This window comes from Dromiciops gliroides, chromosome 3 (genome assembly GCF_019393635.1).
Source record: "Dromiciops gliroides isolate mDroGli1 chromosome 3, mDroGli1.pri, whole genome shotgun sequence".
In the NCBI taxonomy this organism is placed as follows: domain Eukaryota; kingdom Metazoa; phylum Chordata; class Mammalia; order Microbiotheria; family Microbiotheriidae; genus Dromiciops; species Dromiciops gliroides.
Genome location: NC_057863.1, coordinates 25,630,884 through 25,658,867, shown reverse-complemented (window position 1 = coordinate 25,658,867; position 27,984 = coordinate 25,630,884). Strand labels below are relative to the sequence as shown.

At 36.3% G+C, this 27,984-nt stretch overlaps 1 pseudogene; it reads left to right on the top strand.

Moving 5' to 3' along the window:
- Positions 1 to 2,629: 2,629 nt before the first annotated feature.
- LOC122750968 lies at positions 2,630 to 3,902 on the top strand (annotated as a pseudogene).
- Positions 3,903 to 27,984: the final 24,082 nt, after the last annotated feature.

The following is a 27,984-nucleotide window of genomic DNA, read 5'->3' as shown; positions in this document are numbered from 1 at the left end:
TTTATGCTCGACTTAGAGCCAAAATAGTAGCTCTTCCCTAAATTCCATCTCCCACCATTGTGCATTGGAAGGAGCATTCTTAAGACCTAAAATACATTGCATATTCGTCCTCTACTTCTCAAAGTACTTTTCTTCCTTAAAGGATTAATTTAGTTTTGACTTCTTCCATGATGTCTTTGCAGATATGTACAGGTCAAGTCTTCTATCCCTACTCTAATTTGGACAATAGGTAGTAATGTAATTTAGTAGAATTTGCTACATTTCAGGGATTGATACAACCAGGGAAATGTATTTACTAACAAGAGGATGTTGGACACTTTACCTTCTAGAGTGAATCCCTTTTAATTTGGAATCTCTGCTGGAAATCCTCCATGATTGATGGTGACAAATGACTTTCATGAGAACATGTCTATCTCATATATAACTTGTTCAATCCTAAAAATCATGGGGTCATCAAGCAAATTGAAAAATACTGTTACTTCTTTCGAGTATTAATGTATAATTTTGACATCTGCATGGGAGATACATTGGTAGAAGAGAGGCTTTAAGGTGGCATTGAGTTCTACTAAAGCAAAGGCCCTAAAATGTTAACAGGACATGATATCTTGTATTCTTTGCACCTTTGTCTAAATGTGTTGTTGAATGTTTCCCACTACAAAAGGACTTCTTTCAGCTTGAAATGCCTTTATCAAGAATACTATTGATAAGTATGCAAAATTTTCACATATATATTTGTAGAGCCTCATATCAAGTTACTGATATTTACTCAGTTACCTTTTTTGATAATAACAGTGTTATCATGTTAATACAATATATTATTATATATTAATATATTTATTTATTACATATGTGACTTTTCCAAATAAATTGATATCTTCTTTTACAAATGACTTGAGAGTTTTCTCTCTTTTTAAAAGTTCCATTGGAAGACAATAGAGAATTAGATAAGGGATATCCCTTTTTCTTGGTGTGAAGAAGAGTTTTGTTACAACAAAAAAAGAGAAATTAATCCAATTCATAATTTTTGTTTGTTTCTTCTTGTTGGAAAAATAGAATGGCCTTTATGCTATAAATGAATGAACAAGCATGAATAATTGGGAATCAAAAGGAGTAGGAGATTGCTAAGCTTCTCTTAAGATACTCAAGTCACCTCATTAATATGGGCTACTTTTTGGGACCTAAAAGAATTGTGATATATTTGAACTACTTGAGGTTGGGGGAGGGAGACCATATAAAAGTATCAGAAGATTAGAGAAGGTCAGATGGTCCAATTTTTTTTTTAATAAGGTAAATAATTAAATGTTATAACAACTATATTTCAGGAACCTTTACTTTTATTCCTAGGAAAGTTTTAGAATGTTTTATTAAAAACAGGGTTGACAAAAAGATCTAGAAAAAGATGTTTTGACTACAAGAAGCCAGAATGGTTTTGTCAAGAATAGACCATATCAATATAACCTTATTCCTTCCTTCCTCCCTCCCTCCCTTCCTTCCTTCCTTCCTTCCTTCCTTCCTTCCTTCCTTCCTTCCTTCCTTCCTTCCTTCCTTCCTTCCTTCCTTCCTTCCTTCCTTCCTTCCTTCCTTCCTTCCTTCCTTCCTTCCTTCCTTTCTTCCTTCCTTGGCAGTATTAGTAACTGGTAGCCAGGGAAATAATGAGAATATAATTTATTTATATTTTCAGTAAAAACTTATATAAAACTAAGTAAACATTAGTAAGATTTTGTTCATCTACATGACACTATTTTTTCTTAAGAAAATGTAGAGATAAGGATTCTACGATAATATAATTAGTTGAATTCAGAAGCGATTGGATGGATAGACTTAAAGCATCATTAATGGTTCGAAGTCAACAAGTTAGGGTCTAAAGTGATTTCACTCAAGGATCTGTGCTTGAATCTGTGCTGTTGACTATTTCAGAGCTGGCTTGATTCAAGGAATAAATAGATTACTGTTCAATTTGCAGATGAAACAAAACTGGGAAAGATAGCTAGCATGGCAGAAGCAAAGCTCATTATCCAAAATGATCTTGATAGGCTGGAAAACTAGGTTGAATCTATTCATATGAAAATGTCCAGAGATCATTGAAATCTTGCACTTAGATGCATCAGTTAGTTATTTATAAAGATAAGATAGAAGAGGCATGTATTGATTACATTTTAATTAAAAAAGATCTTGAAATTTTAGAAAACTGAAAGGTCAATTTTGGTAAGCAGTAAGATATATTGAGGCCATAACTAGCTAATTTGGTCTTGGGCTACCTTAAGAGAGACATAGCTCCTAGGAATATGAAAGTGATAGTTTCAATTCACTCTATCCTCATAGGTCACCTATGAAATTTTATGTTTAGTTTAGGACAACATAGATTAATAAGGACATTTAAAAGCTAGACAGTGTTAACAGGAGGGCAACCAAGAAGGGGTTTGAATTCTTGAAAAATGATGAAAAGTTGAAGGAACTGAGTTTGACTGGCACAGACAAAAGGAGGCTTGGATAAGGGGCAGGGGATGTAGGCATATTCTGGATAACTTTAAAGATTAAAAGCCTTTTTGGGGTAGAAAAGTGTAGATTTGAGACTCCTTGGCCTTTGTTCTCTAAACCCTGTGGACGAAACCCCATAAAGAAACTCAACATGTCTATTATCAAGATCCATGCAAGAGAGATCTTCGACACTCATGGAAACCCCACTGTTGAAGTTGATCTCTACATTGTGAAAGGTCTCTTCCAAGCTGCTGTGCCCAGTGGTGCTTCTACTCGCATTCATGAAGCCCTGGAGCTCCAAGACAATGATAAGACCCACTACAGCGGGAAAGGTGTCTCAAAATCAGTTGAGCACATCAATCAACCTATTGCCCTGAGCCTGGTTAGCAAGAAACTGAATGTTGTGGAGCAGGAGAAGATTGACAACTTGATGATAAAGATGGACAGCACTGAGAATAAATCTAAATTTAATGCAAATCCTGTCTTGGGAGTGTCTCTGACTGTTTGTTAGGCTAGAGTTGCTGAGAAAGGTGTCTCCCTCTTCCAACACATTGCTAACCTTACAGACAATGGTGAAGTCATCCTGCCAGTTCCAGCCTTCAATGTGATCAATGGGGGCTCCCATGCTGGTAACAAGCTGGCCATGCAGGAGTTCATGATCCTTCCAGTTGGTGTAGCAAACACAATGAGGTCATGTGCATTAGAACTGAGGTCTACCACAACCTGAAGAGTGTGATTAAGCAGAAATCTGGACAGGACTCCACCAACATAGGGGATGAGGGTGACTTTGCTCCTAATATCCTGGACAATAAGGAATTTCTGGAGCTGCTAAATAATTTTATTGATAAGGCCTGTTATGCTGATAAGGTAGTAATTAGCATGGATGTGGCTTCCTCAAAATCCTTCTGATCTGGGAAATATGACTTGGACTTCAAGTCATCTGATGACTCCATCTCCCCTTCTGAGCTTGGGGACTTCTATCCAGTCGTGTCTATTGAAGATCCCTTTGATCAGGATGATTGGGAAGGTTGGAAGAATTTCACTGCTACTGCTGGTATCCAGGTGGTAGGGGATGATCTCACCATGACCAATCCTAAATGCATTGAAAAGGCTGTGAGTGAGAAAGCCTGAAATTGCCTCCTACTCAAAGTGAAACAGATTGGCTCTGAGACTGAATTTCTCAAGGTGTGTAAGCTGACCTAGTCCAATGGGTGGGGAGTAAGGGTTTCTCATAATTCTGGTTAGACTGAAGAAACATTCACTGCAGACCTGATGAGGGTCCCTGTTCTGGGAAGGTCAAGACTGGTGCCCCCTGCCAATCTGAGCATCTGACCAAGTATAATCAGCTTCTCAGAATTGAGGAAGAGCTAGGCAGCAAGGCTAAATTTACTGGAAGGAACTTCAGAAACCCCCAGGCCAAGTAGACTGGCCAGGAAGTCTCCTCCATAGAAGTCTGCTTCTGTCCTAAGAATAGACAGCTCTGAGTACTAGACCAGTTTTGTTTGGGGGCAGGGATCTTTGCTGTTTAACTCTCCCTCTCCCCTCCACCTTTCTGTGATGTTCTCACTGCTTTCATTAGAACTGTCTTATCAGAGACTACCTGATCTGGGGGCAGCTAGATGGCGCAGTGGTAAAGCACCGGCCCTGGATTCAGGAGTACCTGAGTTCAAATCCGGCCTCAGACACTTGACACTTACTAGCTGTGTGACCCTGGGCAAGTCACTTAACCCTCATTGCCCTGCAAAAAAAAACAAAAAAAAACAAAAAACAAAAAACAAAACAGAGACTACCTGATCATCTGGGGTTCTTTTGGAAATACTCTATCATCTTGTGATTTGCTCCAGTGGCCTGTTCTCACCTCCTGTGTTGATGTGTGGAGCCTTATACTTGTGATACAGCCCTAATGAGCTCACAGGCCAGATCCTTAGTGGCTTTCATGTGCATAATAAATGTATTCAGTAACTCACTGGGGAAAAAAAAACAACATGGATTTGTTATGTTCACCCAAAAAGACAAAGCCAGAAGAAATAAGTAGAAGTTGCAAAGAAATATATTTAGGAAAGCTGTTATGAAATGAAAAGAAAGCAAAACTTCCTGATAATTAGACATGCAGAAAATAGGAATGTGTTGCTTCAAAAGGCAATGGTTTACTCATTATCAGTGGTCTTCAAGATGTTAGATGATTACTTGCTGAGTACATTATATAATGTGAATTCATTATTATATGTGTTGGAGTAGATGGCCACTGAAATACTTTCCAACTCTTATACTTGTAATACATGTGATGTCTCTTTTCTAATTTATTTCCTTTAAACATTCATTTAGTTTACATTTTGATTTCCAAATTCTTTCCCTTCTTCCCATCCCTCCCCCAACTATCGAGAAGGCAAGCAACATATCAATTATACATGCAAAGTCCTGCAAAATATATTTCCATATTAGACATGTTGCAAAAAAAAAAAAGCAAGAAAAAGAAAGTTGGAAAAAAAAAGTACATTTCAATTTAATCGGTTCATTAGTTTTTACCATGGAGGTGAATTGCATCTTCCATCATGTCTTTAGGCTATTTTTGGATCATTGTATTGAATAGAACAGCTGTGTCTTTCACAGTTGGTCATCAGTACAATACTGCTGCTACTGTATACAATGTTCTCCCAGTTCTGCTCATTTTACTTTGTATCAGTTCACATAAATTATCCCAGGGTTTTATGAAACCATTCTTTTTTTCTTTTTTGCCAGGCAATTGGGGTTAAGTGACTTGCCGAGGGTCACAGAGCTAGTAAGTGTCAAGTGTCTGAGGCTGGATTTGAACTCAGGTCCTACTGAATCCAGGAGTGGTGCTCTATCCACTGTGCCACCTAGCTGCCCCCTTTATGAAACCATTCTTCTCATCATTTATAATGGCACAAGTATTCCACATATATTTGATATCTTACCACCCCCAAATTGGTGTTGCTTACAATTTCTGTTATATATAGTTAGTCTAGCATACCTGCTCTTCCCATGTCAATTACTTTTACTTCCATTTCTGCTTTCTTCTGTAGCAATCAGTGATTATAATGTTAGTATCAGAATCCAAGTGTGGTATTATTGCTTTCAGAGTGTGAGAAGACAATATATTAGGAAAAAATAGAGATTTTTTCTATTTTTATACGTTTGTTCTCTTCCTGATTTCATCCTTAACTATCCTGAGGACTACATAGATTAGCTCATTCTCTTACTAAGCTTTCATTGAATTTATTTTTGGTCTATTGATTTTTAATGCATGTTGTTTTGTGAAGAGATACTACTTAGAACATGCTACTACTTGTCTGTTCTAAAGGATTTTTATAAGGAATTGCATTTTCTCAAGTGATTTTTCCACATTTCTCTGCTCAGAGAAGATATCAAGTGTTTGCTTTGCTGGAGATGGTTCCCAGGTTCTTGAACTTCTTGCTGTAGCAACTCTTTTATATTGAATGAACTAGCTTAGGCAATGAGGATTATCATAGAAACATAGATCACCACTTTAGAGCTACAAGTGATCTTTGAGCCCATTGTAGAAGATGAAAGAGAATCTGAGAATTTTGCTCTCAGTGGTTTGCTCAGTCTCTCACATCTAACAAACTCGTGTGTTTTTTCCTCTTTTAGTCCACTATCTTCTTTTAATTCTTATCTTATGGGTTATTAAAAATGACTCATTTTGGGGGTTTCCTAAATTGAATGCCATATCTTGCCACGATGATTCTTTCTTCATTTTTCTATTCATTAGGATACTTTTAGTCACAAGTGAATAATTTGACTCCAAACAAATCCCCACATCATTAACTGGTCATGCCCAGTTTGTTAAGAAGATCATTCTGAGCAATGTTTGATGCTCATTATGTCTAATACTTCCTAATTTTCTTTTAGAAAGAACTATTGGGCAGCTTGCTGGTGCAGTGGATAGAGCACCAGCCCTGGAATCAGGAGTACCTGAGTTCAAATCCGGCCTCAGACACTTAACACTTACTAGCTGTGTGACCCTGGGCAAATCACTTAACTCCAATTGCTTAATAATAATAATAATAATAATAATAATAATAATAATAATAATAATAATAATAATAGAACTATTAATCATGCTTATGTATGAGACTTCTGTTTATACTATGAACCCTTTGTTTCTCATTTCTTGTTTCTGAATTACTTTCCAATATATATTTTATTACACTCAAAATATTTCTTCATTGTAATCACCATATATGGAAGGGTATATTTTAGTTGGTCATGGTAGTGGCAGTGATTGTGGGAGGGCCAGTCTATGATTTCATTAGTATGCTGAGGAAACTCTCTCTACCACTACAAATCATTATCTCCTCTACAACTTGCTCAGGGCTCTCAAAGGTTAAGTCATTCGAAACAGGTGACATGAGCAGCAGCTATTAGATGCTTGGATGGAATTCGGATATTGCTGACACCAAGATTGACTTTCTATGCATGACACTAAGCTGCCCTCATTGAAGTTTACATTGTGTTAATAGAAAAGATCTTGGGAGGTTTCTTTTAGAAATTCAGTGTACTTCTCCATCTACCTCAACAGATATTGATGTATCAGCTACCATTATCTTCATGGCCTTTATCCAAATGTTTGTCATGAAACCCTGAAATGAGAGCAAATGGTAGCAGGGAATCATATTTCTTGTTTTCTTTAGATGCAGGATAAAACCAACTCTGTTATTTGTTTCTCCAAGGGAAATTGCTGAGCCATTCTTTCATTTAGCTATAACTCTTTCTTTTTTTCTTATAGTTTCATTAAAAACCAGAAGATCAAGATTTCTATGACTCCATTCTCCAAGTAGAATGGCCCAGAGGGGTTGCAGAAGTGATACTCAAACTGATGAAATCATGGCTCTTTGAAATATTGATATTTTGATTGATGTGAGGAAGCATTCACCTTTATAAAGATGTTGTTTTCCCAGATGCTTATGGGTAAACCTAACAGAACAAAACACTGTTCTCTATGAATCAGATATTTCCTGTTTTAATAGTAGTTCCACCATATCAAAATCATGATGTTACAACAGAAGGAAAGGCTTTAAAATAAAAAAAAGTCAAATCAGAAATAACCCCCACCCCCAAAACGACTTTTTGCTTCATAATTTCTGTATTCAAATATTGGCTCTTTGTGTTCTACTTATGAGAGCCTGGTAAAGTCATTTAATTTCTTTGAGTCTCAGTTTCCACATCTATTAAATGGAAGAGCTGGATCAAATCCAGATCCATTAATGGATCAAATCAGATCTATTAGTATGTTATTTTGCATAATGGGGACCATTCTCAGATAACAATCCAAAAGCAGAAAGAGGGCTCATCCTTGTGTTGTTCTTAAATTCTTCATAAAATGCTATCAAATATTCTGCTGAAGGCATCCATTGGTTAGCAGCACAATTCTATAACTTTCTGGAAAAAAATAAACTTCTTGGTGTAGTATGATCTTAACTGAGTTGCGATATCAGTTACTGAGTGTGTGTGTAATTAATACTGGAGTAAGTTATAAGAGATTGAATCTGTGGAAGCTTAATGTATTATTTTTGACGTTATGAATGAGGATATTTCTTTCATCTGTGCTACTAGAAACCCAGCCACACTTTTCATTTTGTCTGATTTTCTCCAATGTCTTTATATAGCTCTAATAATGAACTAATAGACTTCCTTTGTTTCTTTTAATATTTCATGGATATTAGTTGATTACTGTTAGCCCTCAGTCTCAAAGCTTCTCCTTTGTCCTTCTAACCACTTGCAGTTATGATTCTTTCCAAATTTCTTGCCAATCTTTTTAATATTAGATATTCCTTTTATTACAGCACTGAAAAACAAGGGATAGAAGGAGTAGTACTTCAGTGGATAATATTCTCAATGGGGAATAAGGAAGACATGGTTCTGAATCCTACCTTAGACACTTAATAGCTGATAAAGTCACTTCTTAGGCCTTTGATTTCTCATCTATAAAATTAGGAAGTTGGACTTCATTTCCTTTAAGGTATATTTTAGTTCAAAAATCTATAATCCTATAATATTTTGATTCTATAAGGAAAAGACTACCTGTAACTTACTCTAGACTCAATCTTCCAAATCCTACCTCAGTAACTATTCCAGTTTTTAAGGATAAATATCACTTCTTTCAGCTCCCTGCTTTTGTTATTTATTAGCCTGCTGGCTACTGTCCCTCTTTAGCTAGTTTAATAACAGGATTACAGTTTCTTTTCTTCCTTATATTTACTGACTTCAATGCACTCTGAAAAAAACTTATCATACTTGGGCCATACAATTAATTAACCTCTACCCTAACCGCAGCAGCCATATCAGTGGTATGAGTCAGTATGGCTAAATTGAAAGAATACTACGTTTGGAATCAGAAAACCTGGGTTATAATAATTATACTATCATTTCCTATTTATGTGACCTTTTGGGAATTCACTTAAGCTGAGAGAGAGAGAGAGACAGAGAGACAGACAGAGAGAGGGAGAGAGATTATGTGCCAGATACTGTTCTAAATGACATAAATATATATATATATATAATCAATCAAGATGATCTTTACCCTTAAATAACATATATTTTAACATCTTGCTTTTTTCATCTATAAAATGCAGGTGTTGAACTAAATGACCCCTTTTTAAACTATTTTTTTCAATTGTCAAATATTTAATTTCCCCTACTTAAAATACACACATATATATTTTTCTCTATATATTATGACTGGTGTTTCTCTCACATATTTTTCATTCCATCCTTCTCTCCACACCAAGTGTGCTATCATTTACAATAAAAATGTTTAAACAAGAGGAAGAAAAACAATTTTGCAAAAGTAGAGAGATTATATTCTGGGTTCTACCCTCATAAACCCTACTGAAAAAAATCACACATGCATGCAAATATATACATACACAATAGATATATGTGCATGCATGTACATATAAACACAACCTCATGATAACATGCATGAATGTGTATGGACATTGTATGTGTTTATAAGACATACGCATATGTATTATATATGTATATACACACATATGTGTCTCTATATCCATCTATGTCTCTCTCTTGATTCTCCTTCACCTTGATGTTTTAACACTCTTTACTTCTTTCCATTTTCCAGATACAACTTTCTCTTGTTCTCATCCTATCTACATAGTTACTACATTTCAATCTTCTCACCAGTTAATTTTTCACCTTTTGCTTCACTTTTCTTCAAATATGTGTGCCAAAATTTGCCCTGAGAATCTGTTCTTGCTTTATATGATTTCTTTTGCTTATCTCATCAGCAAAGGATGTTAGAAAACCAGAATTAGAATGCAATTTAAAGTTGCTTTGTCCAATCTTACCCAAATAATAATTCTTTCTCCAACACTCTAAGGTAGTCTTCCTCCAAAGACTTCAAGAATTCCTGTGAAGGGAAATCTACTACCTTCTGAGACAGCCCTTTCCATTTGGGGATAATTTTAATTTGAAAAGTATTTCCTTATGTAAAACTCAAAAACCATTCTGCTACTTTTCCCACCATCACTATCTCTGCTCTTCAGGGCAAATCAGAACAACTTTTTCCTCTTCACATGCCAGCTCCTCAGATATTTGAAAACATCTCTCTTCAATTCACTTTTTTTCACCCAAACCCAAAAATCTATTATTTCTAGTTATAACCTCGATGAATTCCTGTCCATCATCTCTAATTACTTCTTGAGCATCTCTCACTATATATCTTCCTGACATCTCAAACTCATATCTATAACTGAATATATCACTTTCCTTCCTTCTATCCCATTTTTATCATACTTTTTTGGAAGGAATAAAACATTTTTATTTATAATTTTGAGTTCCAATTTTTATCCCTCCTTCATTTCCCCCCTCCCTGAGGGGTCAAGCAATCAGATATGGATTATACATGTACAATTATGTAAAACAATACCATATTAGTTATTTTGTACAAGAATACTTGAATAAAAGGAAAAAAATGAAAGAAAGTGAAAAATAGCATGCTTCAGTCTCTGTTCTATCAATATTAATTCTTTCTTTGAAGGTGGATAGTATTTTTCATCAATAGTCCTTTGGGAGTATCTTGGATCATTGTATTGTTGAGAATAGTTAAGTCATTCACAGTTCTTCATCAAACAATATTACTGTTTGATGAACAATGTTCTCTTGGTTCTGCTCACTTAACTATACATCAGTTCACACAAGTATTTCCAGGCCTTTCTGAAATCAGTATGCTTGACATTTCTTATAACACAATAATATTCCATCATGATCATATACCACAGATTGTTTAGCCATTCTCTGATTGATGGGCATTCTTTTGATTTCGAATTCTTAGCCACCACAAAAAGAGCTTCTCTAAATATTTTTGTACAAATAGGTCTTTTTCTCTTTTTTGGGATGTCTTTGGGATATTAACCTAGCAGGGGTATTGCTGAATCAAAAGGTATGCATAGTTCTATAACCCTTTGGGCATAGTCCAAATGACTCTCCAGAATGGTTGGATCTTTTCACAACTCCACCAACAATCGATTAGCCTTCCCATCTTTTCCATATCCCCTCCAACATCTAATATTTTCAATTTTTGTTAAATTTATCACTCTGATAGGTGGGAGGTGATACCTTGGAGTTGTTTTGATTCTCATTTCTCTGATCAATAGTGATCTAGAGCATTTTTTCATGTAATTATAGATGTCTTTGATTTTTTGTCTGAAAACTCCCTGCTCATGTTATTTGACCATTTATCAATTGGAGAATTACTTGTATTTTTATAAATATGACTCAGTTCTCTATAAAAGTGAGAAATGAGGCCTTTATCAGTGATATTTGTTTCACAAACTCTTTACCAGTTTTCTGCTAACCTTGTAATCTTGGTTACATTAATTTTCTTTCTGCTAAACCTTTTTAATTTTATATAATCAAAATGATATATTTTACATTTTGTTTTATTCTCTCAATCTTCTTTGGTCTTAAAGCCTTCCTTTGCCCAAGAATCTGACAGATAAACCAGTCCATACTGTCTTAATTTGCTTTTGATATCATCCTTTATGTGTAAATCATATACCCATTTTGACCTAATTTTAGTATGTGGTGTGAGATGTTAGTCTATATCTAGTTTCTGCCATACTGTTTTCCAGTTTTCTCAGTAGTTTTTCATATATTTCTTTGAAAACATTCTTTACTCCATTTCTACATATGCTTATGTAGTGTACACACACAGATAGACACAGACACACACATACATGTACATATGGTTGGTTAGTTGTCCTTTTGTATAAAAAATTATTAACTATAACTAATCTGAAAAAATATATCTATAGGCTCTATGAAAAATTATAACTATAGCTGAAAAATTATAACTATAAGAAAAATTATAACTGGGACATAATTCCCTTCATGGCCGTCATTCAATGTTAAAAATATTTTAACTGGTGGGCCTAAATCTGTGAAATCCTGGCTGGCTATTTGAATGCTTTTTTTTTTTTTAATGGGACAATGGGGTTAAGTGACTTGCCCAGGGTCACACAGCCAGTTAAGTGTCAAGTGTCTGAGGCCGGATTTGAACTCAGGAACTCCTGAATCCAGGGCCGGTGCTTTATCCACTGCGCCACCTAGCCGCCCCTATTTGAATGCTTTTAATTTAATATGGGCCATTTATAAATTCCCACAACTGAGATAAGGGTAAAGAAATGCAAAGCATATAGCCTAAATGCTTGGCCAAAAGGAACTCTCCACTTTCTCTTTTAACTTTTTCCTTCACTCTGGCTCCCCTGTGCTTCTTTTTTCCCTGACTGACCTTCTCTCTGTAGCTTCCTCTCGCTTTCACTGCTCTTCTAACTCCAAAACCCCTCTTCTAGTGTCCTCTTTTTGTGGCATCTCCCTGCCCCCCAAGCTATGTATCCCTTCTCTGTCCTCAAGAAACTCAGGCTGACTACTCTTACCCACACCAAGCTAATTCTCTGCTGCAGCCAGGGCCCCCAGAGGCCAGTGCCTCATGCTCCAGGAGCTGGGGGCTGGGCAAAGGAAGCTAAGGTGTCTCTCAGGCTTCCCGTGCACCTCTTTGCTGTGTGGTGGCCTTGCCACGCCCCGGGTTTTCATCTGTACTCCTTAGCCTGTCTCAGAGGCCCAGGCAGCTGAAATGGAGAGGGGGAGGGGCAGCTCTGTTTGGGGAGCCTGAGGCTAATTTTAATGCTTACACTTTGTTTTTGAAGAAGACCAAAATGACATCACTATATTAGAAGCAAGTTACCATATAGCTTACTATGGCTGACCAGAACAATATGAGTTCAGAATGCTCTGTTCCAGGTCAGGCAGATGTAAACAGAGGAAATATGTGTACATATATATACAGATATATTCATATGTGGATGTGTGTATATATACACATGCTCACAAATGTATGTATACATATACATGCATGCATACTTACATATATGCATATGGTGCAAACTTAATTACATGTACATATAGACACATGTGAGTATATCTGCATTTATGTGTGCATGTGTAGACAATATTTCCTAATGGTATTCCATTAGGAAGAATTTTGTTTTGTTCTAGCATCAAACTAAGAAGTACAGATAGGTTATTTTATAGGCACTCATAATATGAATAAATGCACTCTAATTTGTCCCACTAATGCAATCCAATCCAATCCAACAAGCATTTGTTAAATTCTGATAGGGCAGTGTGCCAGGAAGAGGTAGAAATAAATACAAAATGCACCAAACAAAAGGAGAAATAGTCCCTGCCCATGGAAAGTGTACGTTAATTATCCTGCTTCAATACCAGATTCTAAACCTAATATAGGATAGTTTATCTATACTTAGTTTGATGCTAAAACAAAACAAAATGAAACCCTGACTTATAGACCAGCATTCTGAAACATTACATATTATTATTACTATTATTTAAAATTCTAATCTCAATTCCTTTGTTTAATGTTCATTTAAGGATTAATCTTGGGCCATACTTAGGAATTCTCTTCTCACCTCCTGAACAAGACTAACTTGCCAGTTTGCTTTTGTAACAATTGGAATGATGCCACCTGCTGGAGACATACTGTAGAATAGCTCCACCAGGAAGAGAAGGCCTCTGAGGGCAAGCCATGTGGTCAAGGTCCTTAGCGTCAGGAAGTGACGGTTGCTCCTGGGTACTGTCTATCAAGGCTACCAGCCAATCAACTTGAGGAGCCCCCCATTTCTGGGAGGAGAACACAAAGGAGGAAGGAGACACTGATGGGACTGTGCTTCCTCTTTGGCTGCGAGACATCAGCATGGTGGCAGGGAACTTCAGAAGTGGGAGATTAGGAAGGCTAGGATTGCCACTTTGATCAGTATACAAATGAGAAAATGAAGCCATAATGGGTAGACTTAGGCAGTCAAATGCCTAATAAAATTAGTTTACATTTGAATCCTTCTTTATTTTTTTATTTATTTTTTTGGTTTTTTTGGTTTTTTATTTAGTAAGGCAATTGGGGTTACGTGACTTGCCCAGGGTCACACAGCTAGCAAGTGTTAAGTGTCTGAGGCCAGATTTGAACTCAGGTACTCCTGACTCCAGGGTCAGTGCTCTATCCACTGCGCCATCTAGCTGCCCCTTTTTGTTTTATTTTTTTGTTTTTTTTGGTTTTCATTTGAATCCTTCTTAATCCTTAAGAACAATTTTAGGTTTGCTGGGTACTTTCTGTTCTGAAAGGTAGAGTACTTATTTTATTATATATTACCACTTTTCCAGATGGAAGCTGAGACTAAGTGGGCATTATGAACTTCCTATTTGCCGGAAAGACATTTAGCTATTATCTTGTCCACTTTTCAGGAGAGAAAACTGAGGCACCGTAATATTTTCTTACCATATCCTTAAATAGTTTGTGTTTCAACTCCCAGAGGGTAATTTTTTTTTATATTTGTACTTGTGATCTCAAAGATTATTCTCCTTGACAGAAAAAAAAAAGCAAAATAAAAGATGAATTATTTTTTCTCTATCATCACCTCATCCATTCCAAACAGCAATTTTAGAATTACAGACTGAGAACAGGAAAAGACCTTGAGTCCATCTAGTTCGCTCTACTCATTTTACAGGTGAGGAAACAGAGACACTGAATTGAGGTCACTGGTCCAAAGTCAATAGTAATGACAGAGGTTCAATTTGACTCCAGGATTTCTGATTCCAAATTCAGGCTTCTTTCTATGGGACCCCAGGGCTATCCTTCCTATAAACTTCCTATTTTTCCTAAAGGAGTTAAAATAATTCTTTATTAAATTTTTAAAATTATAGATAAAGAAAGCCATCTGATTTTCTCTACTTAAATACTTAAGTATACTTCAAAACTAAGTGAAGATCAAAGGATACCTCTTGCCCTAGTTTATCTTTCAGTTCCATTTGAAAATGTTCTTTTTGTATGTAAACAAGAGTTGAAGGTCCTTAGCAAATGAAATGGTGTTTGCATTTCTGTGAGGATATCTGGATTGTGCAAGTTTCACACTTCTGTCAAATAGACCAAGTCATCAAATAGTTTCATATCTAATACTCCCACAAGAATCAGGGGTGATTTTTCTTTAATAATTAGTCTTTAAAATATGAATATTAGGTGGTATATGATGTACTAATGTGACCAAGGTTCATTATTGTGTTAAACTTTAACCTTTGTCTATTGTAACTATATTCTGATGATACCATTGTCACAGGGAAATAGGTGGTGCAGTCCTTAGATATTCCTCTGTAAAGAATTACAACTCTTGCACACGGTCCAATTAGAATAAAACGGTCGTTTATTTGGGCACTAGAGAAAGTGACCAAGAGGGAAGTAGAAGACTTTGCCTCAAGGGAAGCAGATGGCTTAGAAACATTCTCCTCCAAGAAGAGAAGAAAGTCCAAAGCATTTTTTTTGGGGGGAAGGGGCAGGTCAATGAGGGTTGTGACTTGCTCAGGGTCACACAGATAATAAGTGTCAAGTGTCTGACATCAGAATTGAACACAGGTCTTCCTGAATCCAGGGCTGGTTTTTTATGCTCTGAGCCACCTAGCTGCCCCCAAGGCCAAAGCTTTTATGGAGGATAGACCACCTGACAAGGAAAAGTTCCTTTTGGGGGTGGGGTGGGAAAAGCTTGAATGAGGAGTGGCAGTCCTGGCTTCTGGAATTATCTCTGTCCCTTGACAGAGGTAATAGCCATGCCTAATTGACTTTCCTGCTATAGAATTTTATCTCCCCTGGCTTCTTAAGTGTGTCTGTCCTGATATCTAGTTGGCCAGTTTAAACTTTCATAGTACCTTAATTCCTTGATATGTCCTAAGCCCCATGTCACTATTAATTGGTTGTTGTTTTTTTTTTTTGTGTGTGTGTGTGTGTGTATCTCCTATAATTAGCATTGAGCAAACATTCCATATAACAAACACTCAACAACTTTCTTTTAATTTAATAAGTAGATTCTTAGCCACCCAAGACCATCTCTGTGTCAGTGGAGACATTTTACTTACCTGATTTTCGATTACAACTGTCTCTCCTTTCATATCTTTGAGGTACAACAATAGTTTTCATGTATTGCAAGAAGACAATTGACTTTAAATTATTTGTTTTTGGGCAGTTAGGTGGCACACTGCATAGAGCACCAGCCATGCAGTCAGGATGACCTGAGTCCAAACCTGGCCTCAGACACTTGATACTTACTAGCTGTGTGACCCTAGGCAAGTCACTTAACCCCAATTGCCTCACCAAAAAACCCCAATAGTTTTTCTCAGCGTTCTAGGAGTAATATTTGTTAGAAAGAGTCCTAGATTTAGAGTCAGAGGGCCTGGCTTCAAATCCCAGCTCTTCTGTTACCTACATGTATACCCTTTTGATAAATCACCTCTTTGGGCTGTTCTCTCATCTCCAAAAAGGATGGGACAATGCTAGCTGATATTTAAGGTCCCTTCCAGCTATAAATCAATGATCCTAAGTTTTATTACAGGGCATAAAATATGCTAAGAATTTTATATTGGGATTTTATTATAGTTGTTCCATGGACCATGAATAGTCTTGGGATGCCACACTTTCTATAGAATGAAACCAAGCATCATCCTGAGGAAAATGGAGAGGCATAAAGTGGATACGAACAGGCTGTAACCCATTATGGTTGAGGATTCAGGAAGAAAAAATGATAAAATTGTAATAGCAAAGAAATGTAAGATCAAAAAAGATGGGCTGATTATTTGAAGAAGAAAAAGGAATAACAAGTACTATACTGGTTTGTATACTTACATCAAGATAAAATAAGGAAGTTCCTGAGGCCACTGGGTAGAAGCCCTGTGGTAAACTTATGGTAGTTAATGCATGAACCAGGGTCACACAGGAATACAGACACCAATGGGTTGCAATTTGTATTATTAAAAAAATACTTGGGACAGCTAGGTGGTACAGTGGATAAAGCACCCGCCCTGGATTCAGGAGGACCTGAGTTCAAATCTCACCTTGACACTTACTACCTGTGTGAGCCTTGGCAAGTCACTTAACTCTCATTGCCCTGCAAAAAAAAATACTCCCATTGACATGATCATATGGACACAGGACCACTTTTGTATTTGATGAGTTAAGTGATTGGGACCACAAAATAGCCAAAGAAAGTTCCAAAATCAGAGGGGAAAGTCATGGTACAAGTATTCAAAGAAAAAGAGAGAAAGATATGGACCTACAAAACAACTGAACAGGTAGCCTCTATCAATTACCTCCCCCCATTCATTGGTTTTCTTCCCCTGCCCCTCTCCCTCCCTCTTTATAAATTTATGCATGCATGCATATACAGTTGTTTTTTCCTTCTGAAAAAGGACAAAGATGACATCACAATATTGGGGGCAAAGTTAATTGTCCAACTAGTGCTGATTAGACAAATATGAGTTCAGAAGGCTCTTACCTGTGGTAAGAAGTCATGAACAAATAGTCCATATGAACATTTAGTGTCAAGATGTCTCTAAATGTGAGCATCTTATGTTTATTTTAAGCGATTGCAATTCTGCTTTGCTCATAGAGCACAGCATCTTCTTTGAAGTAGGCATACCATACAGGGTGGTTCTCTCCCAGTGCCTCTCATGTTTCACTATCAATTCTAAAGTTTTTCAGAGAGAGCTTGAGAGTGTCCTTCTATCACTTCTTCTGAAATCTGTATGTGTTCTCTTGTCTTTTAGGCAAGCCTACATTTGGCATTTGAATAATGTGGTCAGCTGATCACACTTGTCATCTCTGCAGTAGTATTTGAATGCTTGGCAGTTCAGTTTGAGAAAGGATTTCAGTGTCCAATATTTATTTTTGTCAGGTGACCTTCAGGAATCTTCCTAAGACAATTCAGATGGAAGTGATTCAGTTTTTTGGCAGGGAAATGGTAGACTGTCCCGGCATGCAATGATGAGGTCAGCTCTGTAGACCTTCAATTATGTAGGCAGCCTAATACCCCTTCTCTCACACACTTTTCTTCAGACTCTCAAACACCAAACTAGCTTTAGAAATGTGGGTGTCAAATTCATCATCTATGTGCACATCCCTTGACAACATTTTGGTATATTGGCCAAAGTAAGTGAACTTATCCAAAGCATTCAAAATTGCTCCATTTGCTATAATGAATGCTTCCACTTATGGATAGTGTGGTGTTGGCTGGCAGAGGGTCTCTGTTTTTTCTTTGTGTTACTTCTCAGGCCAAAATTAGCAGAAGCAGCAGAAAATTACTCCATACTCTGTTGTATATCAGTCTCAGTGGTTGCATTGAGTACACAATAATTTGTCAACAAAAAGTCATACATCAATTTTTCCTCCAGTCTAGTCTTGGCTTGTAGCCTTTTCAAGTTAAATAATTTACCAGAAGTACGGTAGCTCACATGGATGTTGTTTTTGTCCTCATTGCAGGCATCTGATAATATCACTGAAAACATCATGGTGAAATGCATGGGAAAGAGCACACAAGCCTGCTTCATTCCATTGATGACTAGGAAAAATATGAAAGCATTGTCCATTATTTAGAACCCATGTAAGCATACCATCAGAAAACTAATCAGAGAGAGGCACAAGTAAAGTATTATATTTGGGTGGTTGTTCCTTAAATTTTCTTTTTTTTCCCCATTTCTTAATAATTCTACTTTTCCAAGAAAATTTCTTAGAATAATTAATTTCAACATGATTTTTACATGTTTTTCTAACAAGACAAATAAGGCAAGAATTTGTTCAGGTTTGTACTTATTCTTTTTTTTTTGGCAGCTTGTAATATTTTCTTTCTTTCTTTCTTTCTTTCTTTCTTTCTTTCTTTCTTTCTTTCTTTCTTTCTTTCTTTCTTTCTTTCTTTCTTTCTTTCTTTCTTTCTTTCTTTCTTTCTGAGGGGCAATGAGGGTTAAGTGACTTGCCCAGAGTCACACAGCTAGTAAGTGTCAAGTGTCTGAACCCAGATTTAAACTGAGGTCCTCCTGAATCCAGGAAAGGTGCTTTATCTACTCTGCCACCTAGCTGCCCCCAGCTTTTAATATTTTCTCCTTGACCTGGGATCTCTGAAATTTGGCTATAATATTCCTGGCAGTTTTCCTTTTGGGATCTCTTTCAGGAGGTTATTTGTGGATTTTTTTCAATTTCAATTTTACCTTTTGCTTCTAGAATATCAGGATAATTTCCACTGACAATTTATTGGAAGATGATGTCTAAGCTCCATCCTTGATCTTGGTTTTCAGGTAGTCCAAGAATTTTCAAATTATCTCTCCTGGGTCTATTTTCTAGGTCAGCAGTTTTTCCAAGAAGATATTGCACATTGCCCTCTATTTTTTATTCATTTGGATTTGCTTTATTTTGTCTTGTTTTCTCATAAAGTCACTAACTTCCATTTGTTCAATCCTAATTCTTAGGCAATTATTTTCATCATAGAGGTTTTGTACCTCCTTTTCCATTTGGCCAATTTGGCTTTTCAAGCTGTTGGCTATTTTCTCATGTCTTTCCTTTATCACCCTCATTTCTCTTTCGATTTTTTCCTCTACCTCTCTAACTTTATCTTCAAAGTCCTTTTTGAGTGCCTCTATGGCCTGAGGCAAATTCGTATTTTTTCTTGGAAGCATTAGATATAGGGGCCCTGACATTGCTATCCTCTTCTGAGTGTGTACCTTGATTGTCTTTGTCACTAAAGAAACTTTCTATGGTTCTCACCTTTCTCTGTCTGTTCATCTTGCCTTTCTTTTACTTGACTTTTAGCTCCTTAAAGTGGGGCACTGTTTCCAGGCTGGACTCTCCCAAGCTTCAGGGGGTCCCAAGTGGTATGGTTTAAGGAGGGGCAGGTTCTTCACTCACCTGGCCTGTTCCCTGGTCTATAGATAACCCCAAGCCAACTTCCTAATTAACCAGACAGCAAAACATTTTGTGCTGTGGTTGTTAGCTCTGATGAGGCTGTGCCCCTCCCCAACTTGGGCCGCTGCTACTCAATTCTACCTCCTGGTTCCCAGTAGGGGAGAAAAACCCAAGTTCTACCTTAGCACCAGCAGAGACCCCTGTAATCTCCCCTCTGCCAAGGGCTCAGCCATCTCACCAGACTGTGAGCTTAGTTCCAGAAGACATTGGTGCTGCAGCTGATTCAGAGGCTCTGGGGGGTCTCTTTCTCTGGTGAGGCCTTCCTGGGACAGGATCTATATCAGCATGACTGTGGGGTTGAGTTCCACTCCTGTCTTGGCATAGCAGCTCCCTCCTTCTATCCTTCTAAGCTGTCTTGGGTTGGAAAATGATCTCAACACATTCTTCTGTGTGTTTTACTACTCCAGGAATTGTCCTATGGCATTATTTGGAGGTTTTTTTGAGTGATTGTGTTGTGAGTTTGAGAGCTCACTCCCTTTCCTCTACCACCTTGGCTATGTCCTGGAATCGCCTAATTATTTTATTAATAGGATGATAGCTTATTAATAAAAGGATGGTCAATGGGTGTCTCTCTCTGATTAAAGACCCAGAATGCTCCTTTATAACTGTGTTCATGATTTTTGTGTTCTAAACTTTTGTTTTAACCAATTGCTGGTTTTCTGTTACTTGTTTTCCCCTAAGGACTCTCAGTATATTATCCACTGCATTATGCTTTGACTAACCATGTGTGAGAAAATAATTATTAATAATTAGTTTTTTTGGGGGGAGTCAGATCAATTTTAATCTCTCTCTCACCCTCACTCTCAGCCCAGAAAATTCAATTCTTGAGGAAGTTCTCACCTTGTTTTAGGACCAGCCTAAAGGTACAATAGAGATGGGGACTGATTATTTTTGTTTAGTTTGTTGAAGGACTAATGGGATTAAACCACACCTAGATTTTACCCTTTGCCCTTCAGTAAGAGTCTTGCACACTTTCCTTTATCTCATCCATACTTCTCATTTTAATTAGGACCACTCTCAAGTCATGTCAAAAAATAGAATTGAAGGATGCTAACAACTTTTTTGTTTTTATGTTTTTGCATTTCTTTTTTTTTGTGGGGCAATGAGGGTTAAGTGACTTGCCCAGGGTCACACAGATAGTATGTGTCAAGTGTCTGAGGCTGGATCTGAACTCAGGCCCTCCTGAAACTAGGACCAGTGCTTTATACATTATGCCACCTAGCTACCCCCAACAAATTAGTTTTGATCAACATATGGTGTCCCATCTATCAAAAAGAAGATAAAAAGCCTTGACTACATGAGAGTTGCCATCTTGGTGTTCTTGGCTTCCTGGACCTGCTCCCTTGTGTGTAATTTAAAATTCTAAATGTGGGTTCTAATCTGTTCCCCCAGTTTTGGGGGAAACTAACTAAAATCACTGATACAATGAGTTTAGATTTTTAAAGGTTTATTGAAATATAGAAAGAGAAAGATTGAGAACAGAATTCTTACAACCCCATAATCCTATCGTTCCTCAGATCCTCTTTGGCTTTTCCTGCTGTCACAACCAAGTCAGGAACCCAAAAGACCCAGAGCTCTCCGAGCTGGTCCTCCTTTCTCCTTCCTGTCCCCTCCCAGAAAATAGGAGGCTCCTGAAGTTGATTGACTAGTAGCCTTGATAGACAGCACTCATGAGCAAACATCACTTCCTGATGCCAAGGAAAAGCCACATGGCCTTGCCATCTGAGGCATTCTCCTCATGGTGGAGCTTTCCTATAGTAAGTCTCCAGTAGGTGGCATCTTTCCAACCATTACACTTGTCTCATAATATTGTTGCTTGGTACACAATATCCTTCTTAGGACAGCGTAGATATAGTAGGGCTTCTGAGCTCTCCTTGAGACCATGTGCTGTCTCTCTGAGACACAAAATGGGTCTGGGGCTTCTCCTAACTTCTGTGTGGTAAATTCTTTACTAATATATAATATCAATTAATAATAAATGTTTACTGCCAAAATAGGTGCAATAGACATTAACATATAAGTAGCAAATAATTTTAGAAAGTACAGTTGAACAAGAAATAATTTTTAAATACACATATGGTTATACCTCCAATAATCTAAATTTTCTTGAAATGAAATCTTTGGAAGACTTTCTGTGATAAATAGTATATACACCAATCTCCCAATATGGAATTGTTTTTGTAATTCTTTTTTGAGTTGGTAGGTTTTACTGCAGGTCATCTTAGTTACCATGTAATGAATAAAAGCAGATTATAACATATTTGCCCTTATGTATTTCTATTGTTGTGTAAGACTACTTAGGAAGAACAGAGTCTGACTCACTTTTATATTTATATCCCTTGAAATTATCACAGTGACCAGTATTCAGATTGGCATGGTTAATGAAGGATTTTTCATTCATTCATTTCCATTTCTTTTTCCAGTAAAGATATCAATGTCTTCATCAATGATTAGTAAGTTTTATTGTCCTGGGGCAAAAAAAAAAGTAAAAAAAGATCATCCCCTGGAACCAAATTTCTGAATCTTTTAAATGTTTAAAGTCTTTCTAAATTCTGAGGTACTTTCAGATTTTGTACTCTGTTGGCAAACTCTTTAAACACTTAGGTTCACCTCCAAATCACAAAAAAGCATAGAGCTGGATCATGCATAACTGAAAAAAACCTATAACTTATTTTTCCTTCTCCTATCACAATTCTCAGTATTATTGTATCCTTGATGACTATCTCCCTGAAGTATCCTTTAAAAAATTCAGTACTTTTCTGAACAGCCTACTCTACAAATAACAACAGAGAGATAAAGCTAAAGATGGCACATATCTGCGCTCGCTTGCTCTCGCTCTCTCTCTCTCTCTCTCCTCCTCCTCCTCCTTCTTGGGATTGGTAAATTATTATAGAGTAGCTGGGAGAATTTTGTAGGTGAGTATGTCAATTAAGAACTGAATAAGAAGATTGAAACTGAGATGTATTGGTTTGAAACTCCAAAAAAGGCAATATGGAACTAGAATTTAGCTAATTTAATAGAGTTAAGGAATACTTTCCCCTATTCTAAGTTGAATTTCATGCTAGGAATCTGATATGTATTTATACTTGCCTAGATGAAATGCTGCCTGGCTTAAAAACAACAAAAGAAAACCAAAACTAAAATAAGCACTTGTCATATAGGAAGAGAGTGTTGTATTCATTCCAGACAACTAGACTGTGTCAGAGCCTGGAATTGTACCCAGGTTTTCCTGACTCCAAGAGGAAATGTATATGCCACTTAATCCAATGGAAAATTCAATTAATATTATTTTTATCATTTTTATTCTTAACATTATATTATTATGTACTATAAGAAATGTGCTATTTGTACACCCTCAAGTAAATTAGTGACTCATTTTAAAATATGAGTCTAAGAGAGTTGTCTAAATATTGAGTGGTCCATTGACTTCCCCTGGAAATATAGCATGTGTGTTTCAAATGCTTGACCTCTACCTAAGTTTTCTTGATTCCAAGATTGGTTACTAATTCTACAAGGAATTTAAATTTTACTAGGACTGTTCACTAGATAAACATATTTCATAACAACAAGCAGCAACAATAACAATATGAATACATACTATTAGAAATTCATAATTTTCACAGTGAAGATTTTCATATCACTTAGAACTTTGTGTCTTAGAGAACTGCTTGGACATTGAACTATTAAGATGCTTGCCCATGGGGACATAGCTATTATGCATCAGTAGCTGAACTTGGACTAAGGGTTTCCTTCTATTATTCCATGATACCCATAATAATTAAATTATGCTCATATATATGATTAAAATTAACAGCTAAGAAAATTTGTTCTGAATTGTAATATTCTAATATTCTAAGTGGCAACATCCTATGAATCCCTTTTGATTAGATTAATATTATTTCATGTGTGCTCAGGCTTATGTCATGCCAGATGGAATAGGAGCAGATCAACAGGTCCTGAGGGTAGATAATAATCTTGTAGAGAAAGAATGCTAATTAAAAATTATAATTATATATTTTTGAGTTTCTGTAGGAAATTTATAAAATATAATTGCTCTTTACATGCATATTTCTAGGTAATGAAATCTATTTCATAAAGAGTAGAAAATATAAAGTGAAAGTGCATATATTAGGGGGCATAAATTAGAAAACTGGCTGCTTCTAGGAAGGCAGTGAAAAGAGTTTAAATTAAGAGATCACAAAAATTCCAAGGATTATAAAGCAACCCTTCGAGTGTGGGTTTGTGGAGGGGAGTTGGTTGGAGAAGCATAAATAGAAATTCTGCTAGACCATAAAAAGTTGGAGAGGAAGCAAATATAAACCCAGGGATAGTTTAAGTATCAGTAATCTACAGGGTCATTACTAAGTTGGACACAAACTAATGAATTCTGTCCAAAGCAAATCTTGACAGCCAGTACAAATTTGCGACTATAAGCATAGAAAAATTACTTACAAGACACCCCATCAAATCTTGTGCAGTATATGAATGAATGAATTAAAAATAAAAACTGGCCCTGTACTCAATTTCAATCATTCAAATACATAAAAAGCAAGATAGTTCCTCTTTTTCAAGAGCTTACATTCCAGTAGGAGGAGATAAAATTTGGGGATATAGTGGACTAAAAGATATATAATCCAGGTTTAAAAACAAAGCAAAACAAAACAAAACAAAAAAAAACCAAACATTAAATACCTGAGACTTTATATGTTAAGGGCTGATAGATTTCAGTAATATGAGTAATATAATGGCCATGTTCACGTTCAAGCTGATATCCTACCTTCCCCTCTCCCTGATCTTCTAGCTTGCTTTCATGTTTTGTCTTCTTTCATTAGATTGTAAACTTCTTACAGGAAGGAACTGTCTTTTTCTTTTGTATATGTACTTTATTTTATTTGTACTATAGATGAGGCTAAGAGAGTATACATGATTTGCCTAGGGTCACACAGCTCATAGTTTTCTGTGTTCATATTGGATCTCAGATATTCCTTATTTAAACCCCAGTATTACAGAAACTATATGACTTTTGAGAAACCAAATCATATTACTATCCTAATGATACATTAGTGAAAATCTTGATGTCAGTACAACTTGTATCTCAATAAAGAACTATTCTAAAGTTGATGGATAAGAGTTTATAAGTATTGCCATAGAAAGAATGGAAAAATATATATGTATATATGTATTTATGTGTATATGTACATGCACATAGATATGTACACACACATATATATGCAATATATATATGTGGGTGTGTGTATATATATATATATATATATATATATGAATCTATCATCTATCAATCATCTCTTTTATCAATATATCATCTATCTATTTATCTATCTATCAATCTATCTATCTTGTCTATCTTAATAACCATATGGAACATCTTATATGTAGCTTACAAAATTTAATGAATCTTACTTTCCTATTCATATTCCCTACTAGAATGTAGCACTTTGTAGACAGTGAGATAACAAATGTATATATAGAAGTGTCAATGAAAAGGTTCCTTACTGACTGTGATATAGAATAGTTAAGCATTTGAATACTAGATGGTGATTAGGATCAGAATTGAAAACAAAGTACATTAAAAAGAAGGAAATAGGGGAAGCTAGATGGCACAGTGGATAGAGAACCAGCCCTGGAGTCAGGAGTACCTGAGTTCAAATCCGGCCTCAGACACTTAACACTTACTAGCTGTGTGACCCTGGGCAAGTCACTGAACTCCAATTGCCTCACTAAAAAAACAAACAAACAAAAAGAAGGAAACACACACACACATACATGCATATATATATATATATATATATATATATATATATATATATATATATATATATATATATATATATATATATAATTTAAGATTAAATGGTATTTCAACTTTTGAAAAAGTGACATAGGGTAAGGTCTATTTTAGCACATTATTCAAATTACCCATATCTCATATTCCTAGTCAAGGAGCTTCCACTTTCCACACCTGGGTATAAAGTGTTCTTTCCTATCATACTATGGAAAGCCCAGAACATTTAAGAAGCAAATGAAATAATACTTATGGATGCTTACAGACGCAATCTGTGTAAATAGCATGGATAATATAATGAAAAAGAAATGTTAGAGAATTACTTTTGAATTCAATATCATCTTCAAAATTATTTTTTTCTGAAGAGAATTGAATAACCATGATGGATATAAACTAGCATATTGTTTTGTTAGAGGATAAGTGTAAAATTTGGAAACCTTTATTTTTCCCTATCAGTGATTTTTTAGTACCTCAGATGGAATTGGATCCATATGGTTCTTCAGTTAGGACAACTGTGAACATAAAATAAAGTCTTTTCTTGTATAGTTGCTGCTACTGAGTCACCTGAATAGCAAAGGAAAGTTTGCATTTATATTTTCTCTTATACTGGTCATGACATTCAAGCCATGCTTCTTGGTATTTATATGTATGCATACAAACACACACATATCTGTATATGTGTGTATATGTCTGTGTGTATATTATAATGTATATATATTGTGTAAAAAAAAATGAAAGTTTTTTTTAACAATTGGTTAGGATAACTGAAAGACGCCAGTTTTTTAAGGACCACCCTTTCAGGTAGGAGACCAACGGCATGAGCTACGCACACCAGTCCGCCTGCTGCGCACATCAGACTGCCTGCTAGCACTCCACTTCCAGGGTGCGAGCTTAAAAGGCAAGGAGAGAACGGAAGTAGGAACTTTTTCCTGCTCTGCTGGTCTCCTGACTGTGCTGCACAGGCTAATGCTGACGAGAGTTCGACTGGGCCCGGCTCGCGGTTAGCAGCAGCACGCGCTTGACACGGTCTCTCTCTCCCCAAAGGTGGCCTTCGGCTTTTGGTGAGTTTTATACGGAATATAGACTAAGCTTAGACTTAAGACGATTTGTATTGTATTTCTACTTTCCTATCCTTCTAATCAACATCACCTTGTGACTACCATATAATAAAAGCTCTAACTAGAAAACCAGAAACTTCTTCCATTTACTAGTCTGGGAGATAAATTAAGGGAAAGGTTAAAGAGGGGAGATTTATGATCTAATCTCCAATTTTAAATCTCACAATATGTATATGTACATATGTCTATATATTCTCATGTATATATGCATGTGTATATGCATATATGCATGTCTATATGTGTGTGCATATATGTAGATATACATTCTCATTTAGTGTTCACAAGTACTCCAAAATTGCCAAAGTACAATTATGCTTGCTTCCAATTATACTTGCTTCTATCTAAAGGCATTTTAGGTAAAGGCATTTGTGCTGAGCCATTTATCCATTCAATTTCTCTTATCCAGTCATTTTTGTGACCAACAAAATCCATTTTGTTGTTATAATGATAAGGAACCCATAATGGTTTAAGATGTGCAAAGCATGTTATATACCTCATTTGATCTTTACATGTCCATTCAACAAACATATATTAAGTAGCTGTTCTGTACCAGCCACCATGCTAACTCTTGAGGATACAAAAGGAAAAACGAACGTCTCTTCTCCCAAGAAGCTTATATTCAATAAATCTAGTGAACAAAGAAGAAAGTCCTAGTCAATCCAAACAGTTTCCTAGCATCTAAGTTGACCTAAACCACTTTTCAATATTTGAGTACATTGAAATTCCACACCATACCTAGGCTTTCTCTTTTTATATTCAGAGGCTCCTGGGGGCTCAAAATTATCACAAGCATGTGATCATGCTTGGTGCTGCCTTCAGAAGCAAGAGGGAAGTTAGGAGAGGGGAGCACTTCGGGGGAAAGAAAATAAGTTCCATTTTGAACATATTGAGTTTAAAGATGTCCACTGAACATCCAGGATGAGATGTCCTGTTGTTGTTGTTGTTGTTGGTGGTGGTGGTGGTGTTTGCCTTTTATTTTCATGATGTCCAAAAAGTAGTTTGAAATGTGAGATTGGAGGTCAACAGAGACATTATAGGAGGATATGTCAATCTGATAATCCCTACTACAGAAAAAGTAATTATGTTCATATGTGCTGGTATCACTGTACTAAGTAGTACAGAGGGAAAAGAGACAATCTGTGGGATACTGATAATTTGCATACATAATATTGATGTGAATCCAGAAAAGAAGACTGAGAAGGAGCAGTCATATAGGTAGAAGAAGCAGGATTAAGTGGTATCCTGTA